Consider the following 13,702-nt stretch of genomic DNA (forward strand, 5'->3'; position numbering starts at 1 on the left):
ATCCATGTTGTTGCAAATGGTAGGATTTGTTTTCTTCTTATGGCTGAATAATATTCCATTGTGTATATGTACCACATCTTTATCCATTCATCTACTGATGGACACTTAGGTTGCTTCCATTTCTTGGCTATTGTAAATAGTGCTGCGATAAACATAGGAGTGCATCTGTCTTTTTCAAACTGGGCTGCTGCATTCTTAGGGTAAATTCCTAGAAGTGGAATTCCTGGGTCAAGTGGTATTTCTATTTTGAGCATTCTGAGGAACCTCCATACTGCTTTCCACAATGCTTGAACGAATTTACATTCCCACCAGCAGTGTAGGAGGGTTCCCCTTTCTCCACAACCTCACCAACACTTGTTGTTGTTTGTCTTTTCAATGGTGGCGATCCTTACTGCTTTGAGGTGATATCTCATTGTGGTTTTAATTTTCATTTCTCTGATGACAAGCGTTGTGGAGCATCTTTTCATGTGTCGGTTGGTCATCTGAATTTCTTCTTTGGAGAACTGTCTATTCAGCTCCTCTGCCCATTTTTAATTGGATTATTTGCTTTTGTTTGTTGAGGTGTGTGAGCTCTTTATATATTTTGGATGTCAACCCTTTATTGGATATGTCATTTATGAATATATTCTCCCATATTGTAGGATACCCTTGTGTTTTATTGATAGTGTTCTTTGCTGTACAGAAGCTTTTTAGCTTGATATAGTCCTACTTGTTCATTTTTGCTTTTGTTTCCCTTGCCTGGGGAGATATGTTCATGAAGAAGTCGCTCATGTTTATGTCCATGAGATTTTTGCCTATGTTTTTTTCTAAGAGTTTTATGGTTTCATGACTTACATTCAGGTCTTTGATCTATTTCGAGTTTACTTTTGTGTATGGGGTTACACAGTGATCCAGTTTCATTCTCTTACATGTAGCTGTCCAGTTTTGCCAGCACCATCTGTTGAAGAGACTGTCATTTCCTCATTGAATGTCCATGGCTCCTTTATCATATATTAATTGACCATATATGTTTGGGTTAATATCTGGGGTCTCCATTCTGTTCCACTGGTCTGTGGCTCTGTTCTTGTGACAGTACCAAACTGTCTTGATTACTATGGCTTTGTAGTAGAGCTTGAAGTTGGGGAGCGAGATCCCCCCCACTTTATTCTTCCACTTTTTGACTATTTGGGGTCTATGGTGTTTCTGTATGAATTTTTGAACTATTTGTTCTAGTTCATTGAAGAATGTTGTTGGTAATTTGATAGGGATTGCATCAAATCTGTATATTGCTTTGGGCAGGATGGCCATTTTGACAATATTAATTCTTCCTAGCCAGGAGCATGGGATGAGTTGCCATTTGTTAGTGACCTCTTTAATTTCTTTTAAGAGTGTCTTATAGTTTTCAGGGTATAGGTCTTTCACTTCCTTGGTTAGGTTTATTCCTAGGTATTTTATTCTTTTTGATGCAATTGTGAATGGAATTGTCTTCCTGATTTCTCTATTAGTTCATTGTTAGTGTATATGAAAGCCACAGATCTCTGTGTGTTAATTTTGTATCCTGCAAGTTTGCTGAATTCAGATATTAATTCTAGTAGTTTTGGAGTGGATTCTGTAGGATTTTTTATGTACAATATCATGTCATCTGCAAATAGTGACAGTTTAACTTCTTCTTTACCAATCTGGATTTCTTGTATTTCTTTGTTTTGTCTAATTGCCGTGGTTAGGACCTCCGGTACTATGTTGAATAACACTGGGGAGAGTGGGCATCCCTGTCTCATTCCTGATCTCAGAGGAAAAGCTTTCAGCCTCTTGCTGTTCAGTGTGATGTTAGCTGTGGGTTTATCACATATGGCCTTTATTATGTTGAGGTACTTGCCCTCTATGCCCATTTTGTTGAGAGTTTTTATCATGAATATTTGCTGAATTTTGTCGAATGCTTTTTCAGCATCTATGGAGATGATCATGTGGTTTTTGTCCTTCTTTTTGTTGATGTGGTGGATGATGTTGATGGATTTTCAAATGTTGTACCATCCTTGCATCCCTGGGATGAATCCCACTTGGTCATGGTGCATGATCCTTCTGATGTATTTTTGAATTCAGTTTGATAATATTTTGTTGAGTATTTTTGCATCTACGTTCATCAGGGATATTGGTCTGTAGTTTTCTTTTTTGGTGGGGTCATTGCCTGGTTTTGGTATTAGGGTGATGTTGGCATCACAGAATGAGTTTGGGAGTATTCCCTCCTCTCCTCTTTTTTGGAAAACTTAAAGGATAATGGGTATAATGTCTTCTCTGCATGTCTGATAAAATTCTGAGGTAAATCCATCTGACCCGGGGGTTTTGTTCTTGGGTAGTTTTTAAATTTCCGCTTCAATTTCTTTGCTCGTAATTTGTTTGTTTAAAGTCTGTATTTCTTCCTTGGTTAGTCTTGGAAGGTTGTATTTTTCTAGGAAGTTGTCCATTTCTCCTAGGTTTTCTGGCTTGTTAGCATATAGGTTTTCATAGTATTCTCTAATAATTCCTTGTATTTCTGTGGGGTCCGTCGTGATTTTTCCTTTCTCGTTTCTGATTCTGTTGATGTGTGTTGATTCTCTTTTTCTCTTAATAAGTCTGGCTAGAGGCTTATCTTTTTTGTTTATTTTCTCGAAGAACCAGCTCTTGGTTTCATTGATTTTTGCTATTGTTTTATTCTTCTCAATTTTATTTATTCCTTCTCTGATCTTTATTATGTCCCTCCTTCTGCTGACTTTAGGCATCATTTGTTCTTCTTTATCCAATTTCGATAATTGTGACATGAGACTATTCATTTGGGATTGTTCTTCCTTCTTTAAATACGCCTGGATTGTTATATACTTTCCTCTTAAGACTGCTTTCACTGCGTCCCACAGAAGTTGGGGCTTTGTGTTGTTGCTATCATTTGTTTCCATATATTCCTTGATCGCTAATTTGTTCATTGATCCATTGATTATTTAGGAGCATGTTGTTAAGCCTCCATGTGTTTGTGAGCCTTTTTGTTTTCATTGTACAATTTATTTCTAGTTTTACACCTCTGTGGTCTGAAAAGTTGGCTGGTAGAATTTCAGTCTTTTTGAATTTACTGAGGCTCTTTTTGTGGCCTAGTATGTGGTCTATTCTGGAGAATGTTCCATGTGCACTTGAGAAGAATGTGTATCCTGTTGCTTTTGGATGTAGAGTTCTATAGATGTCTATTAGGTCCATCTGATCTAGTGTGTTGTTCAGTGCCTCTGTGTCCTTACTTATTTTGTCTGGTGGATCTGTCCTTTGGAGTGAGTGGCGTGTTGAAGTCTCCTAAAATGAATGCATTGCATTCTATTCTCTCCTTTAGATCTGTTAGTATTTGTTTCACATATGTTGGTGCTCCTATGTTGGGTGCATATATGTTTATAATGGTTATATCCTCTTGGACTGAGCCCTTTATCATTATGTATGTCCTTCTTTATCTCTTGTTACTTTCTTTGTTTTGAAGTCTATTTTGTCTGATACTAGTACTGCAACACCTGCTTTTTTCTCCCTGTTGTTTGCATGAAATATCTTTTTCCATCGGTTGACTTTTAGTCTGTGCATGTCTTTGGGTTTGAGGTGAGTCTGTTGTAAGCAGCATATAGATGGGTCATGCTTTTTTATCCATTCTATTACTCTTTGTCTTTTGATTGGTGCATTCAGTCCATTTACATTTAGGGTGATTATTGAAAGATATGTACTTACTGCCATTGCAGGCTTTAGATTCGTGGTTACCAAAGGTTCAAGGTTAGCTTCTTTAGTATCTTACTAACTTAACTCACTTACTGAGCTATTATAAACACTGTCTGGTGATTCTTTATTTCTCTCCCTTCTTATTCCTCCTCCTCCATTCTTTATATGTTGGTTGTTTTATTCTGTGCTTTTGTGTTTCCTTTAACAGCTTTTGTGGGTTGTTGATTTTATTTTTTGCCTTCAATTAGTATTTGGTTGGTCTGCTTTCTTTGCTGTGATTTAATTTTCTCTGGTGACATCTATTTAGTCTTAGGAGTGCTCACATCTAGAGCAGTCCCTCTAAAATACCCTGTAGAGGTGGTTTGTGGGAAGCAAATTTCCTCAACTCTCTTTTTGCTTGTCTGGGAATTGTTTAATCCCTCCTTCATATTTAAATGACCATCCTGCTGGATACAGTATCCTTGGTTCAAGGCCCTTCTGTTTCCTTGAATTTAATGTATCATGCCATTCTCTTCTGGCCTGTGAGGTTTCTGTTGAGAAGTCTGATGATAGCCTGATGGGTTTTCCCTTGTAGGTGACCTTTTTCCTCTCTCTAAATGCCTTTAAAACTCTGTCCTTGTCCTTGATCTTTGCCATTTTAATTATTATGTGTCTTGTTGTTGTCCTCCTTGGGTCCCTTCTGTTGGGATTTCTGTGTACTTCCATGGTCTGCTCGATTATTTCCTCCCCCAGTTTGGGGAAATTCTCAGCAATTATTTCTTCAAATACACTTTCTATCCCTTTTTCTCTCTCTTCTTCTTCTGGTACCCCTATAATGCAGATATTGTTCCTTTTGGATTGGTCACACAGTTCTCTTAATATTGTTTCATTCCTGGAGATCCTTTCGTCTCTCTCTGCATCAGCTTCTATGCATTCCTGTTCTCTGGTTTCTATTACATCAATGGCCTCTTGCATCTTATCCATTCTGCTTATGAATCCTTCCAGAGATTGTTTCATTTCTGTAATCTCTCTCCAGACATCATCCCTTAGCTCTTGTATATTTCTCTGCAGCTCTTTCAGGACGGTTATAAATTTTATTTTGAATTCTTTTTCATGGATACTGTTTAGGTGTGTCTCTGCAGATCCTCTCTCATGGGTTGTCTGAACTGTACTAAATTTTTCTGCCTTTTTATGTTGATAGCAGTGGCTGTAGGCAGGTTGCGGGTGTGTCAGCTTGGAGAAGAAAGTCCTTTCCTGCTTGCTGGGTCCCTTGCCCTTCTCTGCTGCCTGTGTCGGTTACCCGCACTCCTGGAGCAGCCACTGGGTTAATCCCCTAAGCTGCTGTGGGCGGGGTCTCCGTCAGAGCAGCACAGAGCCCTTCAGGGAGTGGCAGGCATGCCAGGTGCGGTCCTCTGCTATAGCGTCACCCATGCCAGGCAGCTTTGTGCCAGCAGCAGCCTTTGGGTCTGGCCCGGGCAGCTGTGCATCTGGGTGGGATTCCTGTCAGTTGCTGGGAGTGTGGCTGGTCACTCTGCCACTGCTGCAGGTGCATGCGTGCCTCTTCTGTGCCCCTCTGGTGCCACTGCCGCTGGCACGCGCGGGCTCTCCGTCGCTGCCGCTGTGGGATCGCACGGACCTCTCCCGGGCTCCTCTGGCGCCACTGCCGCCAGTGCACGCAGGCCACTCCCGGGCTGCTCAGTCGCCACCGCGGCGGGCTTTCACAAGCCGCTCCAGGTCCCCTCTGGCACCGTTGCCCCTGGCACGCTCTGCTACTCTCCCACTAGTGGGCTGGTGTGTCGGGGTCTGCCCCAGTTGGGGGAACAACTGGCAGGGTGCTTAGTGCTGTGAGGGGCTTCAGAGCTGCACTGCCGCCCAGGGGGTTAGGGCACCTAAAGTTCCCCAGGATTCCCAGCTGCTGGCTAAGTGTGCCGGGATGACTTCATCCAGGTGTGGGGTCCCTGTGTCTTTAAGACTTTCAAAAAGCACTTGCTTTTCTTTTGTCTCAGGGGCGCTGGTTGCGGGGACCTGGCCACATGTTTTGCTTTTCCATTTCTGTAATATCCAGCACCCCATGCACCTTGTGTCTGTGCTCCGGGTGCGGATTTCTAGAGCTGATTGTTTAGCAGTCCTGGGCTTTCACTCCCTCCCCATTCCAACTCCTTTCTTCCCACTGAGTTCTGAGGTGGGGGCGCTTTCGGGTCCAGCCTGGCTGTGGCTTGTATCTTATCCCCTTCTTGTGATGTTGAGTTTTTGCACATGTAGATGTATCCTGGCTGTTGTACTGTATCCACTGGTGTCTCTTTTAGGAATAGTTGTATTTATTGTATTTTCATAAATATATATGTTTTTTTGGGAGGAGATTTCCACTGAACTACTCATGCCACCATCTTCCCCTGTAATCTAGCTTTTTAAAGATGACCTCTGAAGGTTAACACTGTAAGTCATCTCATTGCAGAGATCACCAAAAGTGAGAGGATGCTGTGGATTAGGATAGAATTTCCAGTTACAGCATTAAACAGATTTAAAAATTGCTGTTTCTCTATTTAGGACAGAATGAAGATGTAATATAATTCACAATGAGACTAGAGTAGCAAAGATCCTAATGCCAATTGCATGTGAAAAGCTTGAATAAAATAATTCTCTGAAATATAAGTGAATAAAAGCAAAGTTTTTTATTGTTTTCTGTAGTATGTTATTTCATGTATGTACAAAATTCACATAAAGAAAGTATTATGAGAAGCCATTTAATCTGCATCCTGAAAGGGTGTATATTCAATGTGGCCAACAACTTTTTGTCCCATTGGAATTTATGGATTACCTTATTTAGGGTTGCCTTATATTTAGGTGTACTTGATATTACTTCTTAGGAAGTTCTGAGGATTGAATCATACAGTTATTAGGTGTGTACTAGTTGTAAGCACTCGGCAAACATGACTAAGAAGGAGACCCACTGCAGGATCTGTTTCCTGCCCTCTGGGAGCTTTCCTTCTTAGCACAGGCTTGCAGGGAGCAGAGACTGATAGGTGGGAGTGCCTTAGAGAGTGACAGGAGGCCTGGCAGGGGAAAAGCATCTTGCCCAGTCCTTGATACATGGGATTCCTAAGTATTAATTGTGACTTCCTGCTTTTATCCCCCTCCTTCTGCTCCTCTTCCCATCCCCAACCCTGACAGTTTGTACCACAGAGAAGATGCGCTAGTTCTCTGCCCAGAGTGGGACTGTGCTCATTAACGCAGACTCACAGGTCGGCTGACTTTGGTCTTCTGCCACATGGTCCAAGGACAGTGATAGAGTTTTGCAGATGATTCTTTTTTTTTTAATTGAAGTGTAATCAACATACAATATTATATTGACTTCAGGTGTACCCATACTGGTTCTTCAATTATATTCATTGTCAAATGCTCACCATAAGTGTACTTACTACCTGTTACCATACAAAGTTATTACAATATTACTGACTGTATTTCCTATGCTGTGCTTTTCATCCCCATGACTTATTTATTTTATAGTTGAAAGTTTACACATCTTATCCCCTTCATCTATTTGGCCCATCACCCCTTTCCATAGGTAGCCATCAGTTCTCTGTATTTATGAATCTGTTAAGTTTCGTTTGTTTATTCATTTGTTTTATTAGATTTTACATATCACCAAAATCATATGGCATTTGTCTTTCTCTGACTTATTTCACTTAGGATAATACTCTCCATGTCCATCCGTGTGTCAAAAATGGCAGGATTTCATTCCTTCTTATGGCTGAGTAATATTCCACTCAAATAATATATCTAGCAAGAGGTTAGTATGCAATATATAAAAAGAATGCATATAGCTCAACACCAAAAAAAGCCCAAATAATCCAACCAAAAAATGGGCAAGAGGTCCTGAGTAGACCTTTTCCCAAAGAAGACAGAGAGATGGCTAAGAGACACATGAAAAGATGTACCACATATTTTTATGTATCACATATTTTTAATCCATTCATCTATTGATGAACACTTAGGTTGCTTCTGTATCTTGGCTGTTGTAAATAATGCTGCAGTAAATGTAGGAGTGCATATACCATTTTGAATTAATTGTTTTTGTTTTCTTTGGGTAAATACACAGAAGTGGAATTACTGAGTTGTGTGGGATTTCTATTTTTAATGTTTTGAGGAACTTCTGTAACTGTTTTCCATAGTGGCTGCCCCATTTTACATTCTCATCAACAGTGCACATGGGTTCCCTTTTCTTCACATCCCTGCCAACACTTATTATTTCTTATTGATAATACCCATTTTGAGAAGTGTGAGATGATACCTTGGTGGCTTTGATTTGGATTTCCTGATGATTTGTGATGCTGAGCATCTTTTCATGTGTTTGTTGGCCATCTCTCTGTCTCCTTTGGGTAAAGGTCTATTCGGGACCTCTTACCCATTTTTTAGTTGGATTATTTGGGCTTTTTTTTGGTGTTGAGCTGTATGCATTCTTTCTATATTTTGCATATTAACCCCTTGCTGGATATATCATTTGCAAATATTTTCTCCCATTATATTAGGTTGCCTTTTTGTTTTGTTGTTGGTTTCCTTTGCTGTACAGAGCTTTTAGTTGGATCTACTCCCACTTATTTATTTTTGCTTTTATTTCCCTTGCCTGGGGAGACATATTAAAAAAAATTGCTAATCTCAGTGTTCAAAAGTTACTGTCTATATTTTATTTTAGGGGATTTATGGTTTCGCATCTTCTATTTAATTTTTTAATCCATTTTAAATTTCTTTTTGTGTGTGGTGTAAGACAGTTGATCCTGTTTCATTTTTTGTAAGTAGCTTTCCAGTTTTCCCAACACCATTTATTGAAGAGACTATCTTTTCCCCATTTTATATTCTTGCCTCCTTTGTCGTATGTTAATTGACTGGGTCTATTTCTGAGCTCTCTGTCTGGTTCCATTGATATGTGTCTATTTTTGTGCCAGTACCATACTGTCAATTACTCTAGCTTTGTAATATACTTTGAAGTTAGGGAGCATAATATCTCTAGCTTTGTTCTTTCTTTAGATTGCTTAGACTAGTTGGGGTCTTTGGGGTCTTCTGTGGTTCTGTACAAATTTTAGGATTGTTCTAGTTCTGTGAAAAATGCCATTGATATTTGATAGGGATTGCATTGAATCTGTAGATTACTTTGGGTAGGATGGCCACCTGGATGATGTTAATCCTCCCAATCCATGAACATAGCATACCTTTCCATTTATTCATGTCATTTTCAGTTTCTTTCATCAGTGTTTTATAGTTTTCAGAGTACAGGTCTCCATGATATCTCCTTGGTTAAATTTATTCCTAGGTATTTTATTCTTTTTGATGCAATTGTAAATGAAATTGTTCTCTTAATTTTTCTTTTTGGTAGTTCATTATTAGTGTATGGAAACACAACAGACTTCTGTATATTGATTTTGTATCCGTAACTTTACAGAATTCATTTTTTAGTTTAGTAGGTTTTTGGTGGAGTCTTTAGGGCTTTCTGTATATAGTATCATGTCATCTGCAAACAGTGACAGTTTTACTTCCTCCTTATCAATTTGGGTACCTTATATTTCTTTTTCTTGTCTGATTGCTGTGGCTAGGAATGCAGGTGATTCTTAATTACATCTTTACTGTACATGAAGCTTAAAACACACAAACTTTTTGTAATGTGTGCTTCCCAGTAAGTTTACTAGGAGGGCTGCATGTATATTCCTTGTAAGTGTTAAAAGATAAACTGAGGTTTATTAAAAATTTTGTTTAATTGAGCAAAAATTGTTTGGAATGGGGTAACATCCAATATAACAGAAAGGAACTCTTGAGTAATTGTTCAAAATGAAAGACCTTTATAGGCAGAAGGGAGCAGGGATGAGGAAGTTATACTCGGCAAAAAAGTGGTTGGTTATTGCAAAATTACTTTCTTTAAGGACAGGGTTCTAAGAGGTAGATTACCTAACTAAGGCTGATCAGATGATTCTTGATTGACTGGTTTAAGATAACATTTCTTGAGAGCCTGATATTGTAATTGTTAAGTCTTGGTTTGGTGATGTGAAGCTTAACATACACTACATTTGGGACCTGCTGTCTTATTTTTTGATACAAGTTACATTTCAGTTTAGAGTGAATTTATTTTATTTTTTTTTAAACAATGCTTTAGAGTATAAAACTTTGGCATGACTGTTATTATTTACCAGTCTTGGCATAGCACACATCATCTCTCTTCACTTGGATTTATTTCATATTATATTTTCCCAGATTTTGTTTATTTATGTTGAGCTTAAACAGTCATATGTACCTTATAAAAGACACAACAAACTTATCTATGAAAACTAATTTTGTATAATGCTGAAATTGGTATTGAGCTTTTTTTTTAAGATCTAAGAACTAGATTTAAAAAATAAACTTGAGATGGGAAAATGGGCTTCTTATTTATTGGAATTTGCTCAGTGAAAGTTATTTCAAATAAGGAATTATTGTTACCAATTCTTCTGATAATTTTGTCTTCTACATGGATTTAGTAATTAATAAAGGCTAACAATAAAATATCAGATGATGTGGTGATGAAAATTGGCATGATACAGTCAGTCTTAATTTGTAAAAACATTTTAATCTAAAATCTCATACTGAATTGGATAACAGTTTGCTTGCCTGTTAGTATTACTTTGAAAATTTTGAGAAACAGCACATTATATCAAATAACAATTTACTTACAACTTTTCATTTCTGAACTAAAGGGACAAAGCTAGTGATACTAAAGTCTAGAAATATATTAATGTTTAAAATTTTGTTCTTAATGAATAATTATTGATTTCTCTTAAAACCTTGTTTTAAAATTTGTACCTGAGATTTCTTTTAATCAGGTATGGTATAGTAAGAAACATAGACACAGAAATAATTGTCATGAAGTAAGAAGTTTATACCCACAGATTCCTAGAAACAGGAGGGCCACATAGGGAAGGAGACAGAGGGGTAAAGGGGGAGAGCATGGCCCAGACTTGATTGGGAAGGAATGGGTAAGGCAGGATGGGTATCTGAGTTAGTTTAGGGTTGGACAGTTTGAATTATTTCATGGGTTCTGGTCCATAGGGATAGTTCCTAGTTGTTCATTACCAGGTCCTGGGGTGATTTAGAGCAGGGGGAATAATGGCTTAGAGTGTGAGAGATTGATGAAGGAGCTGGTTGGTTCGTATATCAAAAGTGCACTCTCAGGGAGTCCTTTGCTGTCTCCAGGAAATAGCTAGCCTTGGGAGGGGCTGCCTCTTCAAGACCAGGGCCCCAAATGCCAGAGCATTTAATATGGGAAATAAGAGGACCTGGTCAGTACAAAATTTATGTTAACATTCAAAATGCTTTCTAATTTAAATTTCATACTTTGTTCATTAGAAAACATTGGTTGCAGTTGACAGATATGCTTTTATTTATAAAATATTCCTTTAGATTTTAATGGAAAAGTATATTTTTTTGATTTGTTCAATCTGTCAGTAATATTTCTAGGCAAATTACATTTTACAGAAGAGGTATTAGCAGAGTATTGGTTTATGAATTTTTTAATGGTTTTATCCTCTGATTATTTCTGGTGTTATCCCACAAGGATAATGGCAATGTTTTGGATTACATTTCAGGAACAAAACAGTTGACTTCACGATGGCACTGCTGTCAGCCTCAATAAATAGGTAAACTGAGGCAAGCTTGAAGTACCAGAAATTGAGTTTATTCAGGAATAGCAGATAAATGGCAATTCCGAAAATATATGCTTTGCACGGACACGGCAAGTCCACTGAGGGTTTGGGGTTGGCTTTCCTTATGGGCAAGGAGTGCAGAGATGAGGAAGCCTGGCTATAGTCCAAGCAGTGAGTTCACTGGCTTGCAGACGGGGAGAGGCTCTTGATGGATGTTCATTGGTTGGGAGGTAAGTCTTGGTCTTCTGTAAACCAGACATTTATTGGAAATCAGTCTCTCGGTTTTTAAGTTCTGCTCTTCCAAGGGGGCATGCCTGACTCCTCCAGTTCCATTTTAGATTGAAATCCTTTCACATAATCCATTCATGGACTCAGTGCTGTTCTGTATGTATATATTTTAGAGACAGTGCCGACGAAAGGCAATAAAACTTACTTCTGAGCTTTATTTTCTGAAGTGGTTAGTTTTAGGGTGTCAGTCAATGATAGTGTTAATTAAAACCTAATATGAAAAGATAGGCATTTGAAAGTGAGATGTGGGTGGTTGAGACGTATTTCCTTATGGTCACTGATAGTTGCAGGTAAGAGGACCATCTTAGTCACAGTCTTTAGAGTAGCAGCAGTAATCTTATTAAGCACCTTCATTTATGTATTTGAGATTTTTCCCCTTTTCACATTAGCTTAGTAGCATGCAAATTGGAAATAGGAACCCATTTAGCTGTTGGAAGACAGCACACAGCAGAGGAGAAACATTTCACATGCTATCTCATCCCCCATTCGACCTTTTCTTTTTCTTAGTAGCATAGCTACTAAGTATTGGGAAACAGTATATTTTACTTTTTCTTGTTTCCCATTGACTTTGACTTATTATAGGAGATGATGCAGACTCAGAGGATGTAACAGAAAAGTCATGAAAAATTAGCTCAGCCTTTAAGTTAGCTTTTGACACTTCAGGGAAATTGTGGCCTCCAACTGTGTATCAGGATCATCAAGAGTAGCATATAATAGCAAAGTTGAATTAAATACTTGGACTACTGGTTTATCTTGTTCCAGTGTAAAAGAAGATGAGGGTAGGAGGTCCATGGTAGGTTTGGGGACTCCTTCCCTGGGTCACCTCCTAGCCAATGGGGTGCCTGTAGTCAAGGAAGGCTTCTTCAGCCCTGGCCCCCTTCCGTACTCCAGACAGAGGAAGAAGGAACTTGGGGAGGGCAAAAGGGTGCATGCCCCTATTTCTTCCTCTTAAGAAGCTTTCTTGGAACACATGCCCCCCCCGAGTTCGGTTCTTATCTCACAGGGAATTGGTGATTCTTTGATTTGTTAATAATGTTTGTATGAAGCCCACAGAGCTGTCCTTGCTGCTCCTCCAGCCAGCTCTGCGAAAACAGCAGCTCTCCTCAGACAGGTTTTTGAAAACGAGGGCAGTTGGCAGTTTTTGCTAAAAAATGCAGTAATACTAAAAGTAATGATGATCATAGGAAAAATAATAACAGTTAGCCTTGAGCTCTTAATTTTACTTGTTGCTAGTCTGGGTGCTTCATATGTTTTTATGTCATTCATTTAATCCTTAGAACAACCGCAATGTTTGCATTTGTTTGGATGAGGAAATTGACCCCCTCAGAGGTTAAGTAACTTGCTTAAGGTGACCTAACTGGAAGGTGAATGGAACCCAGGTTACAAGTTTAGATTGTGTGCTTTAACCATATTTTATTACTGCTTTATAATTTTAAAAATTGCAGCTCAGAAATAAGCTAAAACTGAAAGGTTTAAGCCGTTGGCCCGAGGTAGTTGACACTGAACTTCTGTGCCTGAGTATTATTTTCGTCGTGCCCTTTGCTTTCTCAGGGTTCTCTGGCTGCACTCTGTAGCCTAATCTTCTTCAGTCTGGGCCAGTCCTCTCGAGAGGTGGCTATTATTTTAGCTTGCTGTGGTTCTCACTCCTGAAAATTATATTCTTCCTTTCAGGTTCTTTTACATGATGTGGAAGCCCTCAGGAGGCAGAGGAACTTAGGGGTTGAGAGGATGAACTTTGCAGCCTTAGGGTCCATGTTTGAATCCTGGCAGTGCCAGTGGCAGCCATGTGATCTCAGATGAGTCCATGTCTCGCACATTTCAGTTGTCTTATCTGTAAAATGGGCTAATGATATTAGCTGTCCCACAGGGTTGCTGTTGGGCACAAATGAGTTAATACAATAAAGCTGGTCAGCTTTACAGTGAGGCAGAGCCTGCCTGGCACATAGTGAGCGTTATGTAAATATTTTCTTTTCTTATCATGGTTTTTATCAGAAATTTACACTCCAAATTAAACTTAACCCATTTTCTGGCACCTGTTAGGCATTCAGTAAGTGTATAATGGAATGAGTGAAAATCAC

General features: G+C 38.9%; 1 protein-coding gene across 3 annotated transcripts in view; it reads left to right on the forward strand.

The window, feature by feature from the left end:
- PSD3 (pleckstrin and Sec7 domain containing 3) overlaps positions 1-13,702 on the forward strand; it is a 476,158-nt gene that overhangs the window by 96,439 nt on the left and 366,017 nt on the right. The gene's annotated exons all lie outside the window — the stretch shown is intronic.

Source organism: Manis pentadactyla, chromosome 7 (genome assembly GCF_030020395.1).
Source record: "Manis pentadactyla isolate mManPen7 chromosome 7, mManPen7.hap1, whole genome shotgun sequence".
Classification (NCBI taxonomy): Eukaryota; Metazoa; Chordata; class Mammalia; order Pholidota; family Manidae; genus Manis; species Manis pentadactyla.